The sequence below is a fragment of the Muntiacus reevesi genome, chromosome X (genome assembly GCF_963930625.1).
Source record: "Muntiacus reevesi chromosome X, mMunRee1.1, whole genome shotgun sequence".
NCBI lineage: Eukaryota > Metazoa > Chordata > Mammalia > Artiodactyla > Cervidae > Muntiacus > Muntiacus reevesi.
In genome coordinates, this window is record NC_089271.1 from 145031815 (window position 1) to 145055597 (window position 23783).

A 23783-nucleotide genomic window follows, 5' to 3' on the forward strand; every position below is an offset into this window, starting at 1 on the left:
TTTAGATCTTTGGCCCATTTATTGATTGGGTCATTTATTTTTCTGGAGTTGAGCTGCAGGAGTTGCTTGTATATTTTTGAGATTAATCCTTTGTCTGTTGCTTCATTTGCTGTTATTTTCTCCCAATCTGAGGGCTGTCTTTTCACCTTGCTTATAGTTTCCTTTGTGGGTGCTAAAGCTTTTAAGTTTCATTAGGTCCCATTTGTTTATTTTTGCTTTTATTTCCAATATTCTGGGAGGTGGGTAGAGGATCTTGCTGCGATTTATGTTGGAGAGTGTTTTGCCTATGTTCTCCTCTAGGAGTTTTATAGTTTCTGATCTTACATTTAGGTCTTTAATCCATTTTGAGTTTATTTTTGTGTATGGTGTTAGAGAGTGTTCTAGTTTCATTCTTTTACAAGTAGTTGACCAGTTTTCCCAGCACCACTTGTTAAAGAGGTTGTCTTTTTTCCATTGTATATTCTTGCCTCCTTTCTCGAAGGTAATGTGTCCATAGGTATGTGGATTCATTTGTGGGCTTTCTATTTTGTTCCACTGATCTATATTTCTGTCTTTGTGCCAGTGCCATACTGTCTTGATGACTGTGGCTTTGTAGTAGAGCCTGACCTTTTCTAAATCCAGCCTGCACATCTGGATGTTCTTAGTTCACATACTGCTGAAGCCTAGCTTGAAAGATTTGGAGCATTACCTTGCTAGCTTGTGAAATAAGTGCAACTGTGTGGTAGTTTGAACATTCTTTGGCAGTGCCTTTCTTTGGGATTGGAATGAAAACTGACCTTTTCCAGTCCTGTGGCCATGCAGAGTTTTCCAAATTTGCTGGCATACTGGAAGTTCCTTAGAAAACTAAAAATAGAGTTGCCTTGTGACTCAGCAATTATACTTCTGGGCATATATCTTGGAAAAAAAACCTCTAATTTGAAAAGATACATGTGTCCTAATATTCATAGCAGCACATTTTACAGTAGCCAAGACATGGTAGCAACCTAAACATCCATCAGCTGATGAATGGATAAAGAGGATGTGGTGTGTGTGTGTATATATACATGCTATTTGGCCATTAAAAAAGGATAAAATAATGACATTTGCAGCAACATGGACGAACCAAGCGATTATGATACTGAGTAAAGTAAGTCAGAAAGAGAAAGGCAAATGTCATAGGATATCACCTATATGTGGAATCTAAAATATATGTGATCTTATTTATAGAACAGAAACACACTCATAGACACAGAAGATGCACTTACAGTTACAAAAGGGGAAAAGGGGTGCAGGGAGGGATAAATTAGGAATTTGGGATTAGCAGATGCACACTAACATCTATAAAATAGATAAACAACACGGTCTTATTGTATAACACAGAGAACTATATTCAGTATCTTGTAATAAACTGTAATGAAAAAGACTATTAAAAAGGATATATATATATATATATATATATATGTATGTATAACTGAATCACTTTGCTCTATACTAGAAACTAACATATTTTAAATCAATTACACTTCAATGAAAAAGTAATATAGATCATTATTAACAAATCGAGCAATACCTTGGGCAGCACTGAATGCCAGTGTCAAGAGAGAAAAGAGTATTTAGAGCCCTGATAGCTTCAGAATATAATGGGAAAAGTTTTAGGGTTATTTCAAGTTCAAGTACTGTGCAGGCATTCAAAGCAGTTTCCCTGGTTTACTTCACCTCTCTTAACTTCTTACCCTTATCTGAAGTATAGGATTAAACAGGTAACTGAATAAGTGTTAAGTTTAAAGGAAATACATTTTAGAGAACCACTTGTCTACTTTAATTTTGTAAATATTAATTTCCTTTAACCTCCATATCATCTTTCATAGGGGAAGCATCTGTTGCTAATTCACATAATCCCCATACACTATTCTCTTGACCCCCGGGGCAGGATTCTATTGCTTTCATCATCATCAATCATCATTACCATCATCAACACCAACAGCAACAAGAGTGTTGTTGAATGAGTACTTGTGGGGAGTTTTAAATGACCTGTCCTTAACTCCTGATGGCCTATCACCTACATAAGAGGTCACTGTGTATATGCAGTGTTTGTCAATCTTCTTTCATTGTCAGGAACCTTTTCAGACTTTTTTTTTTGCCTAATCACCTCTAATCCCAATCGCCAGAAGAATGTGAAATTTTTAATACTCCAGATGTAGTTGATCTGTTTGTGTACTATGGCTGTGGTCTTTTGGAGGTTCACAGACCATTGTGGGTTGTTTTGTTTTTTGGTCTGCACCACACAGCTTGTGGGATTTTAGTTCCCTGACCAAGTATGGACTAACCACTGGACTGCCAAGGAATTCCCCCCCAGGATCATTATAATATCTATCAAACCTGACCCTCAAGAGCCCATCTTCGATCCCTTGGGCATGGTGTCACCTGTTGAGAATGCATGGTACATTGTTATTAGGGGAAAAGCTGGAATCCCATTCCTCCTACATCCATTCCTCGATTCATACTAGAAAAATATCATGATCAGATGCCAGGTCTCGATGGACCATCCATGGAGCCACCCCAAGCATTGATATAGAGCAGTGCTCAAGTCCCATCTCTTGGAGAGACCTGTAGACCTCCAACCTCATCCCTCTCTGGGAGAAATCTCACTTTCTTCTCTATTACCTGAGATCTCCTTTCTCCCCACCAGGTACAAGCAGCCTAGTCATTTCCATGCATGCATGTGCCTGCTTAGTCGCTCAGTCGTGTCTAACTCTTTGCAACTCCATAGACTGTAGCCTGCCAGACTCCTCTGTCAAAGGGATTATCTGGTTAAGAATCCTGGAGTGGGTTCCCAGGCCCTCCTCCAGGGGATCTTCCTGACTTGGGGATCAAACCACATCTCCAGTCTCCTGCATCACAGGTGGATTCTTTACCGGCTGAGCCACAAGGGAAGCCCGATCATTTCCATAAGGTTTCACAAAGGACAGAGGAAACACTGGCTTCAGACAACTTCTGCTTCCAGCTCTGTTATAAACCTCCCATGCAGCAAGGGGCAGGAGCCCAAGGCCTGGCTTCCTGTTGCAGAGAGGGTAAACACAGGGAGAGCAAAGATTAACCACTTCGGAAGTACATGTCCTGATACCTTTGCTAAAGCTCTGCCACCAGCAACTAAAAGTACCCAGGCTACCTGCTTCCAACCCTGGCTATGGCAGTTGTCATGGGGAACAACCTCTTGTTTGTTTCTCTCTGTGCTCAGGAGCACATGCTTTGAAGTCACACACATCCACGAAGAGATGATAATGACACCTCACTAGTACGGTTGTTGTGATATGAAATCTAGTCACTAACATGAAGAATCTAGATCTGGGTCCCTCTAAACAATCTGCCTCATAAATAGTAGCTCTCTCCTTTGTTGACTAGAGAACTCATGTGGTCCTGACCTGCTCATTCAGTCAGGGTCCCTTACCCAGATTGCAGGCCAGAATCACCTTTGGGATCTTTCTCTAAACCCTCATATAAAATTCCCTTGTTGGTGAAAATAGGGCTTCTGTATCAAAAGCCATTCAAGTTATTCAGCCATAATGATATGGGCCTTAAAAGATACATATGCCCACTTGGCAACAATAGTGTATCAGTCAGTTAGTCAGTTCAGTGGCTCAGTCGTGTCTGACTTTTTGTGACCCCATGGACTTCAGCAGCCCAGGCTTCCCTGGCCATCACCAACTCCTGGAGTTTGCTCAAACTCATGTCCTTTGAGTCGGTGATGCCATCCAACCATCTCACCCTCTGTTGTCCCCTTTTCCTTCCATCTTCAATCTTTCCCAGCATCAGGGTCTTTTCAAATGAGTCAGTTCTTCATATCAGGTGGCCAAAGTATTGGAGTTTCAGCTTCAGCATCAGTCCTTCCAATTGAATATTCAGGACTGATTTCCTTTAGGATGGACTGGTTGAATCTCCTTGCCATCCAAAGGACTCTCAAGAGTCTTCTCCAACACCACAGTTCAAAAGCATCAATTCTTCGGTGCTCAGCTTTCTTTATATCCAACACTCACATGCATACATAACTACTGGAAAAACTATAGTTTTGACTAGATGGACTTTTGTCGGCAAAGTAATGTCTCTGCTTTTTAATATGCTGTCTAGGTTGCTCATAACCTTTCTTCCAAGGAGTAAGTGCCTTTTAATTTCATGGCTGCAGTCACTATCTGCAGTGATTTTGGAGCCCCCCAAAAATAGTCTGTCACTGTTTCCACTGTTTCCCTGTCTATTTCCCATGAAGTGATGGGACCAGATGCCATGATCTTAGTTTTCTGAATGTTGAGTTTTAAGCCAGCTTTTTCACTCTGTTCTTTCATTTTCATCAAGAGGCTCTTTAGTTCTCTTCACTTTTTGCCTAAGGGTGGTGTTATCTGCATATCTGAGGTTATTGATATTTCTCCTGGCAATCTTCACTCCAGCTTCTGTTTCATCCAGCCCAGCGTTTCTCATGATGTACTCTGCATATAAGTTCAATAAGCAAGGTGACAATATACAGCCTTAATGTACTCCTTTCCAGATTTGGAACCATTCTGTTGTTCCATGTCCAGTTCTAACTGTTGCTTCCTGACTTACATACAGATTTCTCAGGAGGCAGGTAAGGTGGTCTGGTATTCCCATCTCTTTCAGAATTTTCCACAGTTTATGGTGATCCACACAGTCAAAGGCTTTGGCATTGTCAATAAGGCAGAAATAGATGTTTTTCTGGAACTCTCTTGCTTTTTCTGTGATCCAACAGATGTTGGCAATTTAATCTCTGGTTCTTCTGCCTTTTCTAAATCCAGCTTGAATATCTGGAAGTTCATGGTTCATGTACTGTTGAAGCCTGACTTGGAGAATTTTGAACATTACTAAGATGTGAGATGAGTACAATTGTATGGTAGTTTGAGTATTCTTTGGTATTGCCTTTCTTTTGGATTGGAATGAAAAGTGACCTTTTCCAGTGGTGTGGCCACTGCTGAGTTTTCCCAGTTTGCTGGCATATTGAGTCCAGCGCTTTCACAGCATCATCTTTCAGGATTTGAAATAGCTCAACTGGAATTCCATCACCTCCACTAGCTTTGTTCGTAGTGATGCTTCCTAAGGTCCACTGAAGTTCTCATTCCAGGATGGCTGGCTCTAGTTGGGTGATCATTCCATCATGATTATCTGGGCTGTGAAGATCTTTTCTGTATAGTTCTTCTGTGTATTCTTGCCACCTCTTCTTAATATCTTCTGCTTCTGTTATGTCCATACCATTTCTGTCCTTTATTGTGCCCATCTTTGCATGAGATGTTCCCTTGGTATCTCTGATTTTCTTGAAGAGATCTCTAGTCTTTCCCATTCTACTATTTTCCTCTATTTCTTTGCACTGATCACTGAGGAAGGGTTTCTTATCTCTCCTTGCTATTCTTTGGAAGTCTACATTCAAATGAGTGTATCTTTCCTTTTCTCCTTTGCCTTTTGCTTCTCTTCTTTTCACAGCTATTTGTAAGGTCTCCTCAGACAACTGTTTTGATTTTTTGCATTTCTTTCTCTTGGGGATGATCTCGATCCCTGTCTCCTGTACAATGCCACAAACCTCCGTCCATAGTTCTTCAGGCACTCTGTCTATCAGATCTAATCCCTTGAATCTATTTGTCACTTCCACTGTATAATCCTAAGGGATTGATTTACATCATACCCGAATGGGTTTTCCCTGCTTTCTTCAGTTTAAGTCTGAATTTGGCAATAAGGAGTTCATGATCTGAGCCACAGTCAGCTGCCAGTCTTGTTTTTGCTGAAGCTTTGTTTAGAGCTTTCCCATCTTCAGCTGCAAAGAACATAATCAATATGATTTCGGTATTGACCATCTGGTGATGTCCACGTGTGGAGACTTCTCTTGTGTTGTTGGAAGAGGGTCATTGCTATGACCAGTACGTTCTCTTGGGAAAACTCTATTAGCCTTTGCCCTGCTTCATTCTGTACTCCAAGGCCAATAATGTATGGCAATGTCCACTTACCCTTCATTCTACCAGCGTCAGTCATTAACAGCTTTCTTCTTTACTTCCAAATGTGATCTCTTCATTTTTCCCTGGCAGTCCCCAGTGAAGAATCACCTCAGAAGGTCTGTTCTTAGACTTATAGGTTCACATGCTCCTTTGCTACGGTTGCCAGATTTAGCAAGTAAACACACAGAATGCCCAGTTGCACTTGAACTTCAGATGAAGAAAGAAATATTTCTTGCAACAAATTTACACTAAGAATATTTGTTTTCTATTTTAAATTCAAATTTAAATGGTTTAAATATAATCCAGTAACCCTACACATGGAGCGATCTGGAGGACAACCAAGATGCTCCTATCAACAGCCCCAGCTGATTCCCCAGCAGAAGCCAGTACCAATGCTCATCCATGTGAATGAGCTTTCTTGGATGTTCCAGCCTAGTGGAGCCTCCAGCTGACAACAGCCACAGGTGAGACTCCACGTGGAGCAGAAAACCACCCAGCTGAACCCAGTCAACCCACAGTATCCTGAGAGATGAAAATATGGCTATTGTATTGGTGGTGTTTGTCAAACACAAATGGATATCTGAGCCATATGGTTTTGGTGATTTCTCTTTTTCTACAGTTTTAACCATTGTATAAGACAGGGTTTTGCTGATCTTTGAAGGTTTGGTAGGATTTCATAATTTTAGCTATAGTCTGTGTGTGGGTTTATATGTGGGGATAGGTTTTGAACATTTCCTCAATTCCTTTTTGGATTCCCAGGATAAAATTTCATGATGTATGATTTTCATCATATTCTTGGAATATCAGAATTTTTTTCCAATCCCGTTGCCCAGACAAGGCTTTGCTGCAGCCATGTTTGTGCAGGGAAGAAGAGGGTATTGCTGCAAACTGCTCCCTGAGATGCATAGAAAGCCATATCCTCAGAAGATGGCTTTGTGAGTACACAGTCAGAACAAGCAGAGTTTACCCATTTTGAGAAGAGTTTCTCAAAGAAGGTGTCCTGAAACACTTTCTCCTGCTACAAGGATAGACTTGCAAGGAAGCCACTCTTCTTGAGTACACATAGGATGCCTTCACTAGAACGCAGAGAGATATGCATTGCAGTCCTGGTCCTTTCTGACTGTCCAGATATATCACTGCAGGTTGGATAAATCTGTGCAGTTCTGGGGTTCATGAATACGAAGCCCACTTGCCTTGTGTGAAATCTTAGGCACATTCTACAGTATCAGCTTTATGAGGAACAAAGTTGATGTATTTTTCTCCTTAATTTTCGTATTTCTTAATTGCTTTGGAGTCAAGATGTGGAAGAATGTAATTGGAGCAAAACCGTAGGAATAGTTTGGGAGTCAGTGAGACAGAAAAGAGCAGAAGAGCTGTGGATCTGTTTGTAGACCCACTCCTGAAGGCAGAGCAAACATGTGCTCTATAAGGGCAGCTTGCTTCAAGAGTTTGATGGGAGAGGGCCTCCACTGTGCAACTTGTTTGTTCATCCAACCTCACTAATCACGGAAATGATTCTCTAGGTAGAGGAGTGAGTGTATATAGAGAGGCCTCATGGGTTCGGTCATGCCTGTTCCTCCACGTAGGAGATAAAATATCAAGAATGGAGGATAAAAATTCCCCCAGGAAAAACCAATGTATGGTTTAAATGACTTAGTTTTCTGCCTATTAAGTGTTTTAGGTTTGCCTCCTTGAAATGACTCAGATTTCTTCATTGACATTTTTCTGTATGTATCTAGATCATTCAGTCATGTAATCAGACAGTTTATTTCTTTGCAGATGGCTAACTGCTTAGTATGGTCTGTGATCGCATACGTTAAGTTCACGCTCAGAGGGAGGGCTAACTCATCTCCCCAGAACCTTAGGATATCTCTCTGGGTCTCCATGTTCTAATAATACGTCCCCGGTGGTGGTTTAGTTGCTAGGTCGTGTCCGACTCTTGTGACCCCATTGTCTGTAGCCTGCCAGGCTCCTCTGTCCATGGGATTTCCCAGGTTAGAATACTGGAGTGGGTTTCCTTCTCCAGGGGATCTTCCTGACCCAGGGATCAAAACCCTCCACCCCTCCCCTACATTGCAGGCAGATTCTTTTACCGCTGAGCCACCGGGGAAGCCCCCTACTGTCTCTTTAAGGCAAATGCAATTCCTGACCACAAGCACAGAATCTGTCCCACCATACTGGACAGAAGATTTTTGCTAGTTTGCCGGGGTCCCAGTCTAGTGGCTCTAATGAGTATGTTTTCTCAGGTGCAGCCTGAAGAGTTGAGGTGTTTTACTTTAAACTAAAGACAAGGGAGTGCAGGAGGGTGGGAAGGTGTTGGTACTTAAGGTGGTGGAGGATCTGCCTGCGCCTGGAGGTTGCTATAGAAACATGACGTCAACGAGGCGACCTTGACGACATTTTAATAGAGACAGAAGCGCCTGGAGAGGAGAGCAGGTTTCGGCCTTAGGTGTTTGGAACTGAGTTGGGAGAGTAAGTTCCTACCGTGGGCGCTGGACCCCCCTGGGGTGTGGGGAGACAAAGTTATCCACACTCAAGTGGCCGCTTTCCCGCTTTGGGTCTCGGTGGCCCGCTGTCTCGTAGGTAAAGCACTGGGGTCCCGCCCGGCCCCAGTGAGTGCGGTGTCCTGCTCCAGGGGCGTCCTGGAGCTACTTTCCTCCTAATGCAGGGGCGCGGGAGGTGAGACAGGTAGCGACTCTCTCTGAGCCTAACTTTCCCCTCTGTAAAATGGGGGTAAGAATGCTTTCCCCCACAGGATCACTGAGAACATTCAGTGCTAACACAGGAGTAAGCCGATGGCCCTGTGGTTATTGCGGGATCATGAACGTCTGTATGAATTCAGGCCACTTCTTATTACTTTTTCACCTTGTTGTTAAGGGATAGATGAGAAAAGGAGAAGAAAAAGGCCATGGTGGGAAGCTCATTGTAACATCTGGTTGTTACGATCACTACCTGATTGTTTCAGTGGCATTGTAACTACACAGTGACTAGCATGGTGTGGGGCACAGTTACACTGATAAACCGTGGTGATTGCTGGATGTGTCTCTCCTTAACCCTCATGCCAGTGGCCTTTCTCATCAGGTGTCTGAAGGAGACAGGTTCTGAGGATCAGTGTCCTGTTGACTGATGGAGCTTCTACTAGAAGTTCAAGGGCAGCGGTCCTCAGGAGACCCCAACACTTCACATCTTCAGTTGGATATGACGCCTGACTCAAGTGAGTTCATAGATCTGACAAAAGCACGTTGTGGGATATCTCTGTAAGGTTCACAAACTAGCCTAAAAGTAGCTACTTTGATGTCATCATGGGAATGAGTTTGGCAGGTGGGATTTCATTCCATCAGCTGCTACATGCTTTTTAATAACTCTTGAGGCCCATCTGAGAGAAGACTTTTTTCCTTTGTGATGAAAATCAGTGGATTGTCCAATTGGGAAGGAAGTTTAACTTTCATTTGTAATAAATATAGTTAAATTAAATAAGTAAACATACGTTATAAATAATGATAATCAGTGATCCCCTTGTGTCTCTCAGATGGATATGCAAATATGCAGTTGTTAGATCTTCCTAACAATTTGACATTGTAATGTAGATTGTTCCCTGTTGCAGATAGGTTTTAGTCCCTTTTATAATGACATGTTTTTAGAAATACAGACAATTTCCAAGTGCTAGTTTAAAATGTCAGCCATAGAATTTATTATTTAAAAGCAAGCAGTTTTGCTTTAGAGTTTGTCCTAACAAAATGATACTCAGCCACATTGCCTGAAAGAACCAATTCCTATTAAATATCATTATGATTTCCCTGGGATGTAATATTTTTATTTCTATACTTCAGAAAGAAATGAACATCAACTTACCCTAAATATTTGGGTATATTTTACTGCATATGATTATTTTGGTTATATGGAGCATGCCCCATTTGATAAGATATAATGTGGATGTGTTAATACCACAAGAGCACAACTGTAGGAATTTTTCACCTGATTAATTGCATCAGAGAATTATGAATACATCAATATATTTCAAATATTTTACTGAAGTATGGTCAACATACAATAGTACTGTGGATATTTAAAATATATGCTCTAAGTTTTGATATATGTATGCACCTGTGACTCTAATACTACAGTCAAGATAATGAACATATCTATCATCTCAATAGGCTTCCTTGTGCTCCTTGGTAATATGCCCATCAAGCTCTCCTTTGCCTCTCTCTCTACTTCAACCTACCTCATTCATAGGCATCCAGTGACTTTTGTCGCTATAGATTAGTTTCCCTTTTCTGTAATGTCGAACTACCCCATTATTTGGATATATGACAATTTGTTGTCCATTCACCTGTTAATGGATATTTGGGTTGTTTCCAATTTGGGGCTCTTGGAAATAAACCTTCTATGAACATTTGTATATAATTCTTTCCTGGGACATATATTTTCTCTTTCTATGTAAGTACTTACAAGCTCAATGGTTGGTAAAATTGGTAGTTGTAAAATTAACTATCTAAGAAACTGCTAAACTTTTTTCCTAAGTAGTCAGAGCATTTTTCATTGCCACCAGCAGTGTATGAGATATGAGGGTTCCATCCGCCACAACCTTGCCAATATTTGGTATGGTCATTCTTTTTAATTTTGGATTGGACTTTCTCAGAGGGGGTGTAGTGATATCTCATAGTTTTCATTTATATTTTCCTAATGACTAATGATGATGAGCATCTTTTCATGTGCTTGTTTGACAGGTGTTTATCTTAGGTGAAGTATCTGTTCAAATCTTTTGTCCACTTATTTATTGACGTGTCTGTTTTCTACTGACCTTTGTGAGATTTTTAATTCTGGATGGCAGATCTGCAAATTACAAATATTTTCTCTCATTCATTCAATGGCTTGTCTTTTTATTTTCTCAACAGTGTTCTTAGAAGAACATAAGTTTGAATTTTGTGGAAATTCAGTGCATCAATTTGTTCATTTATGGTTTGATTTTGCTTTTGATGTCATATCTAAGAAATCTTTACCAAACCTAAGGTCACAAGAACTTTCTACTGTATTTTTCTAGAGTCTTAGAATAGTGTTAACTTTTATGTTCATGTCAGGGATTCTTTTTGAGTTAACTTTTGTTTGTAGTGCATTATATGCATCAAAGTTCACATTCAGATGCTCACTCGTGTCCTGTGACCCCTTAGCTTGTCAGGCTTTTCTGCCCATGGGATTTCCCAGGCAAGAATACTGGAGTGGGATGCCATTTCCTCCTTCAGGGAATCTTCTCTACCCAGGGATCAAACCTGCATCTCTTGCATTTCCTGCATTGGCAGGTGGATTCTTCACCACTAGTGCCACCTGGGAAGCCCCATCGATCACAGTCTATATTTGTGCATATGGCTATCCAATTGTCCAGTTCCATTCATTGAATAGACTCCTTTTTCCACTGAATTGCCTTTGTAGCTTTGTTGAAAATCAGTCGCCTGTATATGTGTGGGTCTATTTCTGGAATTTTAATTTTGTTCCTTTGATACACATTCCTACCTTCATCCCACTACTACAGTGCCTTGATTACTATAGATTTATGAGTTTTGAAATAAGAAAGTGCTTATCCTCCAACATTTTCCTTCTTTTCAAAGTTGCTTTTTGTAGACTAAGGCCTTTGCATTTTCAATGACTTTTTAGAATAATCTCATCAATTTCATTTTATAAAAAAGAACACTTGGGTTTTTATTAGGATTGCAAGGAATCTCAGTTTGGGAAGAATAGACATCTTCACAATACTGAGTCCTCTGACCATGAAGGATGATATATCCCTTCATTTATTTAGGCCTGTTTTAATTTTTCTCAACAGTGTTTTACAGTGTTCAGAGTTTAGGCCTTGCACATTTGTGGATGCAGATGTACACTATAGATTATCTCTATGTAGTTCATACTTTTTGATGATATTGTCATGGGAATATTTTTATTACAATTTCCAGGTAATTATATTTTCACTGAACATGTCAGTAGCTGACTATTGCTGGGAAATCTTTGTGGTTTAAAGCACAGGTTACTCTAGGATGGAAAAGATACTTGAGTTTTAATACCTATATTAGTCAGAGTTCTCAAAGAGAACCAATGGGATGTATACATAGAGAGATTTATTTTAAGGAAGTGACTTATTAGTTTGTGGAGTCTGGTGGGGGAAGCCAGCAAGCTGGAGACTCAGGAAAGACTTTTAGTTGGAATCTGGAGGTAGTCTGCTGGTGAGTCATGAGAAGCTGATGATGGAGATAAAGTCCAAAGGAAGGAATTCCCTGGCAGTTCAGGGGTTAGGACTCTGCACTTTCACTGCTGAGGGTCTATGTTCAATCCCTGGTCAAGGAACTAAGATCTCACAAGCCACGTGGTGGCATGGCCAAAAAGAAGAAGAAGAAAATCCAAAGGAGCTTAATTGTCAACCCATATGGAAATGCAATCTGTGGTTGCAGATGGGAAGGGAGGGCCAGTGTATTTTTCAGTAATTACATTAACAGAGACACACCAGCTATCAGAGACCTCTGTATGGCAGACTTTAACTTAATAGTACACTGATGTCAGATGTGTAGGTCAGGATTTTTCCAAGGGTGGTCCATAGACAACTTCATCAAAACTGTCCGGGGTGCCTGTTGGAACAGCCAATTTCTGGGCTCACCTTGGGTCTGCTGTATCTAAAATAGGGAGGTGGATTGGGAAGGTGTGTATGTGTTGAATAATTTCTCCTGTTGGTTGTGATATCATCCAAGTTTGAAAAGCACTGCTGTGGCTTTGCAAGAAGGTGGTGTTAAAAAATGAATCCTTTAATGTATAATTTTGGTGTCAACTTCTCCCTCATACAACTCAAATTTAAATATCTGCATTTGATCCCGGTAGGTAGAAAAGTCCGATGAAGGTCCATATATTCAAAGCTATGGTTTTTCCGATAGTCATGTACGGATGTGAGACAGCTGAGTGCTGAAGAATTGATGCTTTTGAACTGTGGTACTGGATAAGACTCTTGAGAGCCCCTTGGACAGCAAAGAGATCAAACCAGTCCGTCCTAAAGGAAAATAACCCTGAATATTTATTGGAAAGACTGATGCTGAAGTTGAAGCTCCAATACTCTGGCCACCTGATGCAAAGAGCCGACTCATTGGAAAAGACCCTGATGCTGGGAAAGACTGAGGTCAGGAGGAGAAGGAGGCGACAGAGGATGAAGAATGTTGGATGTCATTTTCGACTCAATGGACATGAGTTTGAGCAAACTCTGGAGATAGTGAAGGACAGGGAAGCGTGGTGTGCTGCAGTCCATGGGGTCACAAAGAGTTGTACATGACTGAGTGACTGAACAACAACAAGGTAAAAAAGGGAACAATTCCTTCTTTTCAGTAATAATTTTCAGCATTTTATATGGGAGGGACTGCAGTAGTTTCCCAAGGCTGCCATGACAAAATACCACAAGCTGGGTGGCTTAAACCATAGAAATGTATCATCTCACAGTTCTGGAGGGAGAAGCCTGAAAGCAATGTGCTAAGAGGGCCATGAGCCCTCTGAAACCAGTTGGGGAATCTGTCTGAGCTTCTTCCTAGCTTCTGGTGGCAGTCTTTGCATTTCTTGGCTTGGCGCTGTATAACTCCCACCTCTGCTTGTATCATCACGTGATGTTATCCCTCTTCTTCTGTCTTCATGCAGCTTATAAGAAAGGATACCAGTCACACTGTTTCAGGGACCACGCTACTCCAGTATGACCTCATCTTAACTAACTACATCTGCAACAGCCATAGTTTCAAGTGAGGTTATTTTAGGAGACCCTGGGAGTTAAGACTTCAACATATCTTTTTGGGTGACATTTCAACCCATCACATTCACTGAAGTAGTTCCTGGGGATGCAACACAGTGAATAAGAAAGGGCAATATGCCTAGAACTTTTACTCTAGTTTGAGAAACTGGCAATAAGCAGGGAAACAAATCAATAAGCAGGGCCATTTTATATGGGAATAAATGCTTGTATCAAAATAAAATCCATTAGTAGAAAATTATAAGGACAGGAATTGTTGTAGACAGAGTTGTCAGTGAAGCTCTTTCTTAGGATGTGATATTCAAGTTGAGTCCAAATGACAAACTTTATTAAAGACAAATGGAAACTTTATCAAAGTTAGCATGTCCTTATGAAAACTCTACCATTTATTGAGCTGATATTGTATGCCTCATACCACTCCAAGTATTTACATGTATTAATTCAATTTATTATCAAAACAACAATTCATGATGTAAGGACAGTTGTTCTCCTTAGAGGAGGATACTGAGGCCCAGAGAGGTTCTTTCATTCTCTCATGGTTCAGAGAGAGCCAGCTATCCCAAGGTCTCTGCAGTAGAATTTTTAAAATTATGTAATTCCTCATTGTTTATCCTTGTAGAAACCAAAGCAGAAAGCAATATTTTTTGCCTTGAACTTCTTTCTTCTATGTCAGTTCTTTATAAGTGCTGTTTTGCAGATGAAGCAGTTCAGTGGCTATGAGGTGAAGTAAAAGTGTTCAAATTCATACCATTTAAAAATTTATTTATTTATTATTGAAGGGTAATTGCTTTTACAGAATTTTGCTGTTTTCTGTCAAACCTCAACATGAATCAGCCATAGGTTTACATATGTCCCCTCCCTTTTGAACCACCCTTTCATCTCCCTCCCCATCCCACCCCTCTAGGTTGATCCAGAGCCCCTGTTTGAGTTTCCTGAGCCATACAGCAAATTCCCATTGGCTATCTATTTTACATATGGTAATGTAAGTTTCCATGTTACTCTTTCCATACATCCCACCCTCTCCTCCTCTCTCCCCATGCCCATAAGTCTGTTCTCTATGTCTGTTTCTCCACTGTTGCCCTGTAAATAAATTCTTCAGTATCATTTTTCTAGATTCTGTATGTATGCATTAGAATATGATGTTTATCTCTTTCTGACTCACTTCACTCTGTATAGTCGGTTCTAGATTCATCCACCTCATTAGAACTGAGTCAAATGTGTTCTTTTTTAGGGCTGAGTAATATTTCATTGTGTATATGTACCACAACTTCTTCATCCATTCATCTGTCGACAGACATGTAGGTTGCTTTCTCGTTCTAGCTATTGTAAATAGTGCTGCCATGAACAATGGGATACATGTGTCTCTTTTAATTGTAGTTTCCTCAGTGTATATGCCTCGGAGTGGGATTGCTGGGTCATATGGTGGTTTTATCCCTAGTTCTTTTAAGGAATCTCCATACCATCTTCCACAGTGGCTGTATCGATTTACATTCCCACCAACAGTGAAAGAGAGTTCCCTTTTCTCCACACCCTCTCCAGCATTTTTTGTTTGTAGACTTTTTGATGATGGCCATTCTGACAGGTGTGAGGTGATATCTCATTGTAGTTTTGATTTGCATTTCTCTAACAATGAGCAATGTTGAGCATCTTTTCATGTGTTTGTTAGCCATCTGTATGTCTTCTTTGGAGAAATGTTTGTTTAGGTCTTTTTCCCACTTTTTAATTGGGTTGCTTGTATTTCTGGTATTGAGTTGCATGAGCTGCTTGTATATTTTGGAAATGAATCCTTTGTCAGTTGTTTCATTTTCTATTATTTTCTCCCATTCTGAGGGTTGTCTTTTCACCTTGCTTGTAGATTCCTTTGCTGTGCAAAAGCTTTTATGTCTAATCAGGTCCCACTTGCTTACTTTTATTTTTATTTCCACTACTCTAGGAGGTGGTCCTAAAGGATCTTGCTTTGATTTATGTCATCCAATGTCCTGCCTATGTTTTCCTCTAAGAGTTTTATAGTTTTTGGTCTTACATGTAGGTCTTTGATCCATTTTGAGTTTATCTTTGTGTATGGTGTTAGGAGGTGTTCTCATTTCATTCTTTTACATGTAACTGTCCAGTTTTCACAGCAACATTTGTTGAAGAGGCGTCGTTGCCCCATTGTATATTCTTGCCTCCTTTGTCAAAAATAAGGTACCCATAAGTGCATGGGTTTATTTCTGGACTTTCTATCTTGTTCCTTTGGTCTATTATTTCTGTTTTTGTGTCAGTACCATACTGTCTTGATGACTGTAGCTTTGTAGTATAATCTGAAGTCAGGAAGGTTGATTCCTCCAGCTCCATTCTTCTTTCTCAAGACTGCTTTGGCTATTTGGAGTCTTTTGTCTTTCCATATGTTTTATGAAATTTTTTTTCTAGTTCTTTGAAAAACACCATTGTTAATTTGACAGGGATCACACTGAATCTGTAGATTGCATTTGGTATTGTAGTCATTTTCACAATATTGATTCTTCCTGCCCAGGAACATGGAATGTCTCTCCATCTGTTTATGTTATCTTTGATTTCTTTCATTAGTGTCTTATGATTTTCTGTGTGCAGTTCTTTTGTCTCCTTAGGTAAGTTTACTCCTAGGTATTTAATTCTTTTTGTTGCAATGGAGAATGGGATTGATTCTTTTCTTTAATTTCTCTTTCTGATTTTTCATTGTTAGTATATAGAAATGCAAGTGATTTCTGTGTATTGATTTTGTATCCTGCCGCTTTGCTAAATTCACTGATTAGTTTAGTTTTAGTTTAGTCACTAAGTCGTGTCCGACTCTTTGCAACCCCGTGGATTGTAGGCTACTAGGCTCCTCTGTCCTCGGGATTTTCCAGGCGAGAGTACTGGAGTGGGTTGCCATTTCCTTCTCCAGAGGATCTTCCCGACCCAGGGATCGAACCCAGGTCTCCCACATTGTAGGCAGACACTTTACTGTCTGAGCCACCAGTTTAGTTCAGTTCAGATACTCAGTCATGTCCAACTCTTTGCAACCCCATGAATTCCAGCACGCCAGGCCTCCCTGTCCATCACCAACTCCTGGAGTTGACTCAAACTCATGCCCATCGAGTTGGTGATGACATCGAGCCATCTCATCCTCTGTTGTCCCCTCCTCCTCCTGCCCCCAATCCCTCCCAGCATCAGGGTCTTTTCCAATGAGTCAACTCTTTGCATGGGGTGGCCAAAGTACTGGAGTTTCAGCTTCAACATCAGTCCTTCCAATGAACACCCAGGACTGATCTCCTTTAGGATGAACTGGTTGGATCCCCTTGCAGTCCAAGGGACTCTCAAGAGTCTTCTCCAACACCACAGTTCAAAAGCATCAATTTTTCGGCACTCAGCTTTCTTCACAGTCCAACTGTCACGTCCATACATGACCAGGGGAAAAACCATAGCCTTGACTAGACGGACCTTTGTTGGCAAAGTAATGTCTCTGCTTTTTAATATGCTGTTTAGGTTGGTCATAGCTTTTCTTCCAAGGAGCAAGTGTCTTTTAATTTCATGGCTGCATTCACCATCTGCAGTGATTTTGGAGCCCAAAACAATAAAGTCTGGCACTGTTTCCATTGTTTCCCCATCTATTTCCCATGAGGTGATGGGACCAGATTCCATGATCTTAGTTTTCTGAATGTCAAACTTTAAGCCAACTTTTTCACTTTCCTCTTTCACTTTCATCAAGAGGCTCTTTAGTTCCTCTTCACTTTCTGCCATAAGGGTGGTGTCATCTGCATATCTGAGGTGATTAATATTTCTCCCGGCAATCTTGATTCCAGCTTGTGCTTTTTCCAGCCCAGCGTTTCTCATGATGTACTCTGCATATAAGTTAAATAAGCAGGGTGACAATCTACAGCCTTGATGTACTCCTTTTCCTGTTTGGAACCAGTCTGTTGTTCCATGTCCAGTTCTAACTGTTGCCTCCTGACCTGCATACAGGTTTCTCAAGAGGCAGATCAGGTGGCCTGGTATTCCCATCTCTTTCAGAATTTTCCACAGTTTATTGTTATCCACACAGCCAAAAGCTTTGGTGTAGTAAAGCAGAAATAGATATTTTTCTGGAACTCTCTTGCTTTTTTGATGATCCAGAGGATATTGGCAATTTGATCTCTGGTTCCTCTGCCTTTTCTGAAACCAGCTTTCACACCTAGAAGTTCTCAGTTCATGTATTGCTGAAGCCTGGCTTGGAGAATTTTGAGCATTACTTTACTAGTGTGAGAGATGAGTGCAATTGTGCGGTAGTTTGAGCATTCTTTTGGGTTGCCTTTTTTAGGGATTGGAATGAAAACTGACCTTTTCCAGTCCTGTAGCCACTGCTGAATTCTCCAAAATTGCTGGCATATTGAGTGCAGCACTTTCACAGCATCATCTTTTAGGATTTGAAATAGCTCAACTGGAATTCCGTCACCTCCACTAGCTTTGTTTGTAGTTATGCTTTCTAAGGCCCACTTGACTTCACATTCCAGGATGTCTGGCTCTAAGTGAGTGATCACACCATTGTGATTATCTGGGTCGTGAAGATCTTTTTTGTACAGTTCTTCTGTGTATTCTGCTTCTGTTAGGTCCATAGCATTTTGGTCCTTTATTGAACCCATCTTTGCCTGAAATGTTCCCTTGATATCTCTAATTTTCTTGAAGAGATCTCTACTCTTTCCCATTCTGTTGTTTTCCTCTATTTCTTTGCATTGATCGCTGAGGAAGGCTTTCTTATCTCTCCTGGCTGTTCTTTGGAACTCTGCATTCAAATGGGAATATCTTTCCTTTTCTCATTTGCTTTTCATGTGTCTTCTTTTCACAGCTATTTGTAAGGCCGCCTCGGACAACCATTTTGCCATGGGGATGGTCTTGATCCCTGTCTCCTGTACAATATCACGAACCTCCGTCCATAGTTCATCAGGCTCTCTGTCTATCAGATCTGGTCCCTTAAATCTATTTCTCATTTCCACTGTATATTCATAAGCGATTTGATTTAGGTCATACCTGAATGGTCTAGTGGTTTTCCCTACTTTCTTCAGTTTAAGTCTGAATTTGGCAATATGGAGTTCATGATCTGAGCCACAGTCAGCACCAGGTCTTGTTTTTGCTGACTGTATAGATCTTCTCCATCTTTGGCTGCAAAGAATATAATCAATCTCATTTCACTGTTGACCATCTGGTGATGTCCATGTGTAGAGTTGTCTCTTGTGTTGTTGGAAGAGGGTGTTTGCTATGACCAGTGCGTTCTCTTGGCAAAACTCTATTAGCTTTTGCCCTGCTTCATTCCATACTCCAAGGCCAAATTTGCCTGTTACTCCAAGTGTTTCTTGACGTCCTACTTTTGTATTCCAGTCCCCTATAATGAAAAGGACATCTTTTTTGGGTGTTAGTTCTAAAAGGTCTTGTAGGTCTTCATAGAACCGTTCAACTTCAGCTTCTTCAGCATTACTGGTTGGGGCATAGGCTTGCATTACCGTGATATTGAATGGTTTGCCTTGGAAACGAACAGAGATCATTCTGTCGTTTTTGAGATTGCATCCAAGTACTGCATTTCAGACTCTTGTTGACCATGATGGCTGCTCCATTTCTTCTAAGGGATTCCTGCCCACAGTAGTAGATATAATGATCATCTGAGTTAAATTCACCCATTCCAGTCCATTTTAGTTCGCTGACTCCTAGAATGTCGACATTCACTCTTGCCATCTCCTGTTTGACCACTTCCAATTTGCCTTGATTCATGGACCTAACATTCTAGGTTCCTATGCAATAGTGCTCTTTACAGCATTGGACCTTGCTTCTATCACCAGTTACATCCATAACTGTGTATTGTTTTTGCCTTGGCTCCATCCCTTCATTGTTTCTGGAGTTATTTCTCTATTGATCTCCATTAGCATATTGGGCACCTACTGACCTGGGGAGTTCCTCTTTCAGTATCCTATCATTTTGCCCTCTCATACTGTTCATGGGGTTCTCAAGGCATGAATACCAAAGTGGTTTGCCATTCCCTTCTCCAGTGGACCACATTTTGTCAGACCTGTCCACTATGACCTGACCGTCTTGGGTGACCCCACATGGCATGGCTTAATTTCATTGAGTTAGACAGGACTCTGAGCCACCAGGGAAGTCTAATTCACTGATTAGATTTAGTCATTTTCTGATACTACCTTTAGGGTTTTCTTTTTTTCCCCCTCATTTATTTTTATTAGTTGTAGGCTAATTACTTTACAATATTGTAGTGGTTTTTGCCATACATTGACATGAATCAGCCATGGATTTACATGTATTCCCCATCCTGATCCCCCCTCCCACCTCCCCCCCCATCCCATCCCTCTGGGTCTTCCCAGTTCACCAGCCCCAAGCCCTTGTCTCATGCATCCAACCTGGGCTGGTGATCTGTTTCACCCTTGATAATATACATGTTTCAATGCTGTTATCTTGAAACATACCACCCTCGCCTTCTCCCACAGAGTCCAAAAGTCTGTTCTGTACATCTGTGTCTCTTTTTCTGTTTTACATATAGGGTTATCGTTACCATCTTTCTAAATTCCGTATATATGCGTTAGTATACTGTATTGGTCTTTATCTTTCTGTCTTACTTCACTCTGTATAATGGGCTCCAGTTTCATCCATCTCATTAGAACTGATTCAAATGAATTCTTCTTAATGGCTGAGTAATATTCCATGGTGCATATGTACCACAGCTTCCTTATCCATTCATCTGCTGATGGACATCTAGGTTGCTCCCATGTCCTGGCTATTATAAACAGTGCTGTGATGAACATTGGGGTGCATGTGTCTCTTTCAGATCTGGTTTCCTCGGTGTGTATGCCCAGAAGTGGGATTGCTGGGTCATATGGCAGTTCTATTTCCAGTTTTTTAAGAAATCTCCACACTGTTCTCCATAGCAGCTGTACTAGTTTGCATTCCCACCAGCAGTGTAAGAGGGTTCCCTTTTCTCCACACCCTCTGCAGCATTTATTGCTTGTAGACTTTTGGATAGCAGCCATTCTGAGTGGCGTGTAATGGTACCCCATTGTGGTTTTGATTTGCATTTCTCTGATAATGAGTGATGTTGAGCATCTTTGCACGTGTTTGTTAGCCATCTGTATGTCTTCTTTGGAGAAATGTCTGTTTAGTTCTTTGGCCCATTTTTTGATTGGGTCATTTATTTTTCTGGGATTGAGCTACAGGAGTTGCTTGAAAAATATGGAATGCTTCACGAATTTGGGTGTCATCCTTGCGCAGGGGCCATGCTAATCTACTCTGTATTGTTCCAATTTTAGTATATGTGCTGCTGAAGCGAGCACTCTTTAGGTTTTCTATGTACAGTATCATGTCATCTGCAGACAACGAGAACTTTATGTCTTCTTTTCCAATCTGGATTCCTTTAATTTCTTTTTCTTCTCTGATTGCTGTAGCTAGGGCTTCCAGAACTATGTTGAATAACAGTGGCAAAAGTGGACACCCTTGTCTTGATCCTGATCTTAGGGGGAATGCTTTCAGTTTTCCACCATTGAGCATAATGTTTGCTGTAGGCTTATCATATATGGCCTTTACTATGTCGAGGTAGGTTCCTTCTATGCCCATTTTTGAAGACTTTTAATCATAAATGGGTGCTGAATTTTGTCAAAGGCTTTTTCTGCATCTATTGAGATTATCATATGGTTTTTATCTTCCAATTTGGTAATATGGTGTATCACATTGGTTGATTTGCATATATTGAAGAATCCTTGCATCCCTGGATTAAACCCAACTTGATCATGGTGTATGAGCTTTTTGATATATTGCTGAATTCTGTTTGCTAAAATTTTGGTGAGGATTTTTGCATCTATGTTCATCAGCAGTATTGGCCTGTAGTTTTCTTTTGTGTTGTCTTTGTCTGGTTTTGGTATCAGGGTGATGGTGGCCTCATAGAATGAGATTGGAAGTGTTCCTTCCTCTGCAACTCGTTGAAAGAGGTTTAGAAGGATAGGCATTAGCTCTTCTCTCATATGTTTTATAGAATTCTTCTGTGAAGCCATCTGGTTCTGGGCTTTTGTTTTTTGGGAGATTTTTGACCACAGCTTCAATTTCAGTGCTTGTAATTGGATTGTTCATAATTTCTATTTCTTTCTGCTTCAGTCTTGGAAGATTGAACTTTTCTAAGAATCTTCCCATTTCTTCCAGGTTATCTATTTTATTGTCATATAGTTGTTCATGATAGTCTCATAATCCTTTGTATTTCTGCATTGTCTGTTGTAGCTTCTTTTTCATTTCTAATTTTGTTGATTAGATTCTCCTCTCTTTTTTTCTTGATGAGTCTGGCTAAAGATTTGTCATATTTGTTTATCTTTTGAAAGAACCAGCTTTTAGTTTTAGTAATCTTTACTACTCTTTCTTTCATTTCCTTTTCATTTATTTCTGCTCAGATCTTCATGATTCCTTTCCTTCTACTAATTTTTTTTTCTGTTCTTCTTTTTCCAGTTGTTTAGGTGTAAAGTTAGGTTGTCTATTTGATGTTTTCTTCTTTCTTGAGGAAGGATTGTATTGCTAAAAACTTCCCTCTTAGAACTGCTTTCACTGTATCCCATAGGTTTTGAGTTGTTGTGTTTTCATTGTCATTTGTTTCTAGAAATTTTTTTATTTTTCTTTTGATTTCCTCAGTAACCTGTTGTTTACTTAGAAATGTGTTGTTTAATCTCCATGTGTTTGTGATTCTTACACTTTTTTTCTTGTAATTGATATCTAGTCTCATAGCATTGTGGTTGGAGAAGATGCCTGATACAATTTCAGTTTTCTTAAATTTACTGAGGTTTGATTTGTGACCCAAGATGTGGTCTATCCTGGAGAATGTTTCATGTTCACTTGAGAAGAAGGTGTATTCTTCTGCATTTGGATGGAATGTCCTGAAGATATAAATGATATCCTTCTCCTCTAATGTATCATTTAAACCTTGTGTTTCCTTATTAATTTTCTGTTTTGATGATCTGTCCATTGGTGTGAGTGGGGTGTTAAAGTCTCCTACTATTATTGTGTTACTGTCAGTTGCTCCTTACATGTCTGTTAGTGTTTGTCTTATGTATTGAGGTGCTCCTATGTTGGGAACATAGCTATTTACAATTGCTATGTCTTCCTCTTGGATTGATCCCTTGATCATTATGTAGTGTCCTTCCTTATCTCTTGTAATCTTCTTTATTTTAAGGTCTATTTTGTCTGATATGAGCATTGCTACTCCAGCTTTCTTTTGTTTCCAATTTGCATGGAATATATTTTTCCATCCTTTCACTTTCAATCCATATGTGTCTTCAGGTCTGAAGTGGGTTTCTTGTAGACAGCATATATATGTCTTGTTTTTGTATCCATTCAGCCAGTCTGTTTCTTTTTGTTGGAGCATTTAATTCATTTACATTTAAAGTAATTATTGATATACATTTTCCTATTGCCATTTTCTTAATTGTTTGGGGTTGGTTTTGTAGATCTATTTTCTTCTCTTGTATTTCTTGACTATGTAAGTCCCTTTAACATTTGTTGTAAAACTGGTTTGGTGGTTCTGAATTCGTTTAACTTTTGGTTGTCTGAGAAGCTTTTTACTTCTCCATCAGTTTTGAATGAGATCCTTGCAGGTACAGTAATCTTGGTTGTTGATTTTTCCCTTTCACTACTTTAAATATATTCTGCCATTCCCTTCTGGCCTGCAGAGTTTCTGCTGAAAGATCAGCTGTTAAGCATATGGGGTTTCCCTTGTATGTTACTTGTTGCTTTTTCCTTGCTGCTTTTAATATTCTTTCTTTGTGTTTAGTCTTTTTTAGTTTGATTTATTTGTGTCTTGGCATGTTTCTCCTTGGGTTTATCCTGTATGGGACTCTTGGCGCCTCTTGGCGCCTCTTGGATTTGATTGACTATTTCCTTTTTCCATTTTGGGGAAATTTTCAACTATAATCTCTTCAAAAATTTTCTCATACTCTTTCTTTTTCTCTTTTTCTTCTGGGAACCCTATAGTTCAAATGCTGGTGCATTTAATATTGTCCCAGATGTCTCTGAGACTGTCCACAGTTCTTTTCATTCTCTTTATTCTG

General features: G+C 40.1%; 1 long non-coding RNA gene and 1 other non-coding gene across 4 annotated transcripts in view; one reads left to right on the top strand and one right to left on the bottom strand.

Moving 5' to 3' along the window:
• Positions 1-8332: 8332 nt before the first annotated feature.
• The window catches only part of LOC136153257 (uncharacterized), a 51407-nt gene continuing 35956 nt past the window's right edge, over positions 8333-23783 (top strand). For 2 of the 3 annotated variants that reach the window (XR_010660381.1, XR_010660380.1), the window contains exons 1-2: positions 8333-8438; positions 9048-9180. This is a non-coding gene — a long non-coding RNA (uncharacterized lncRNA). Of the gene's footprint in view, positions 8439-9047; positions 9181-12827; positions 13293-23783 lie in introns of all 3 variants that reach the window. The other variant, XR_010660379.1, reaches the window with a different exon arrangement.
• LOC136154850 (U6 spliceosomal RNA) lies at positions 20929-21035 on the bottom strand. Its single transcript, XR_010660558.1, has one exon. It is a non-coding gene; the product is annotated as a U6 spliceosomal RNA (small nuclear RNA).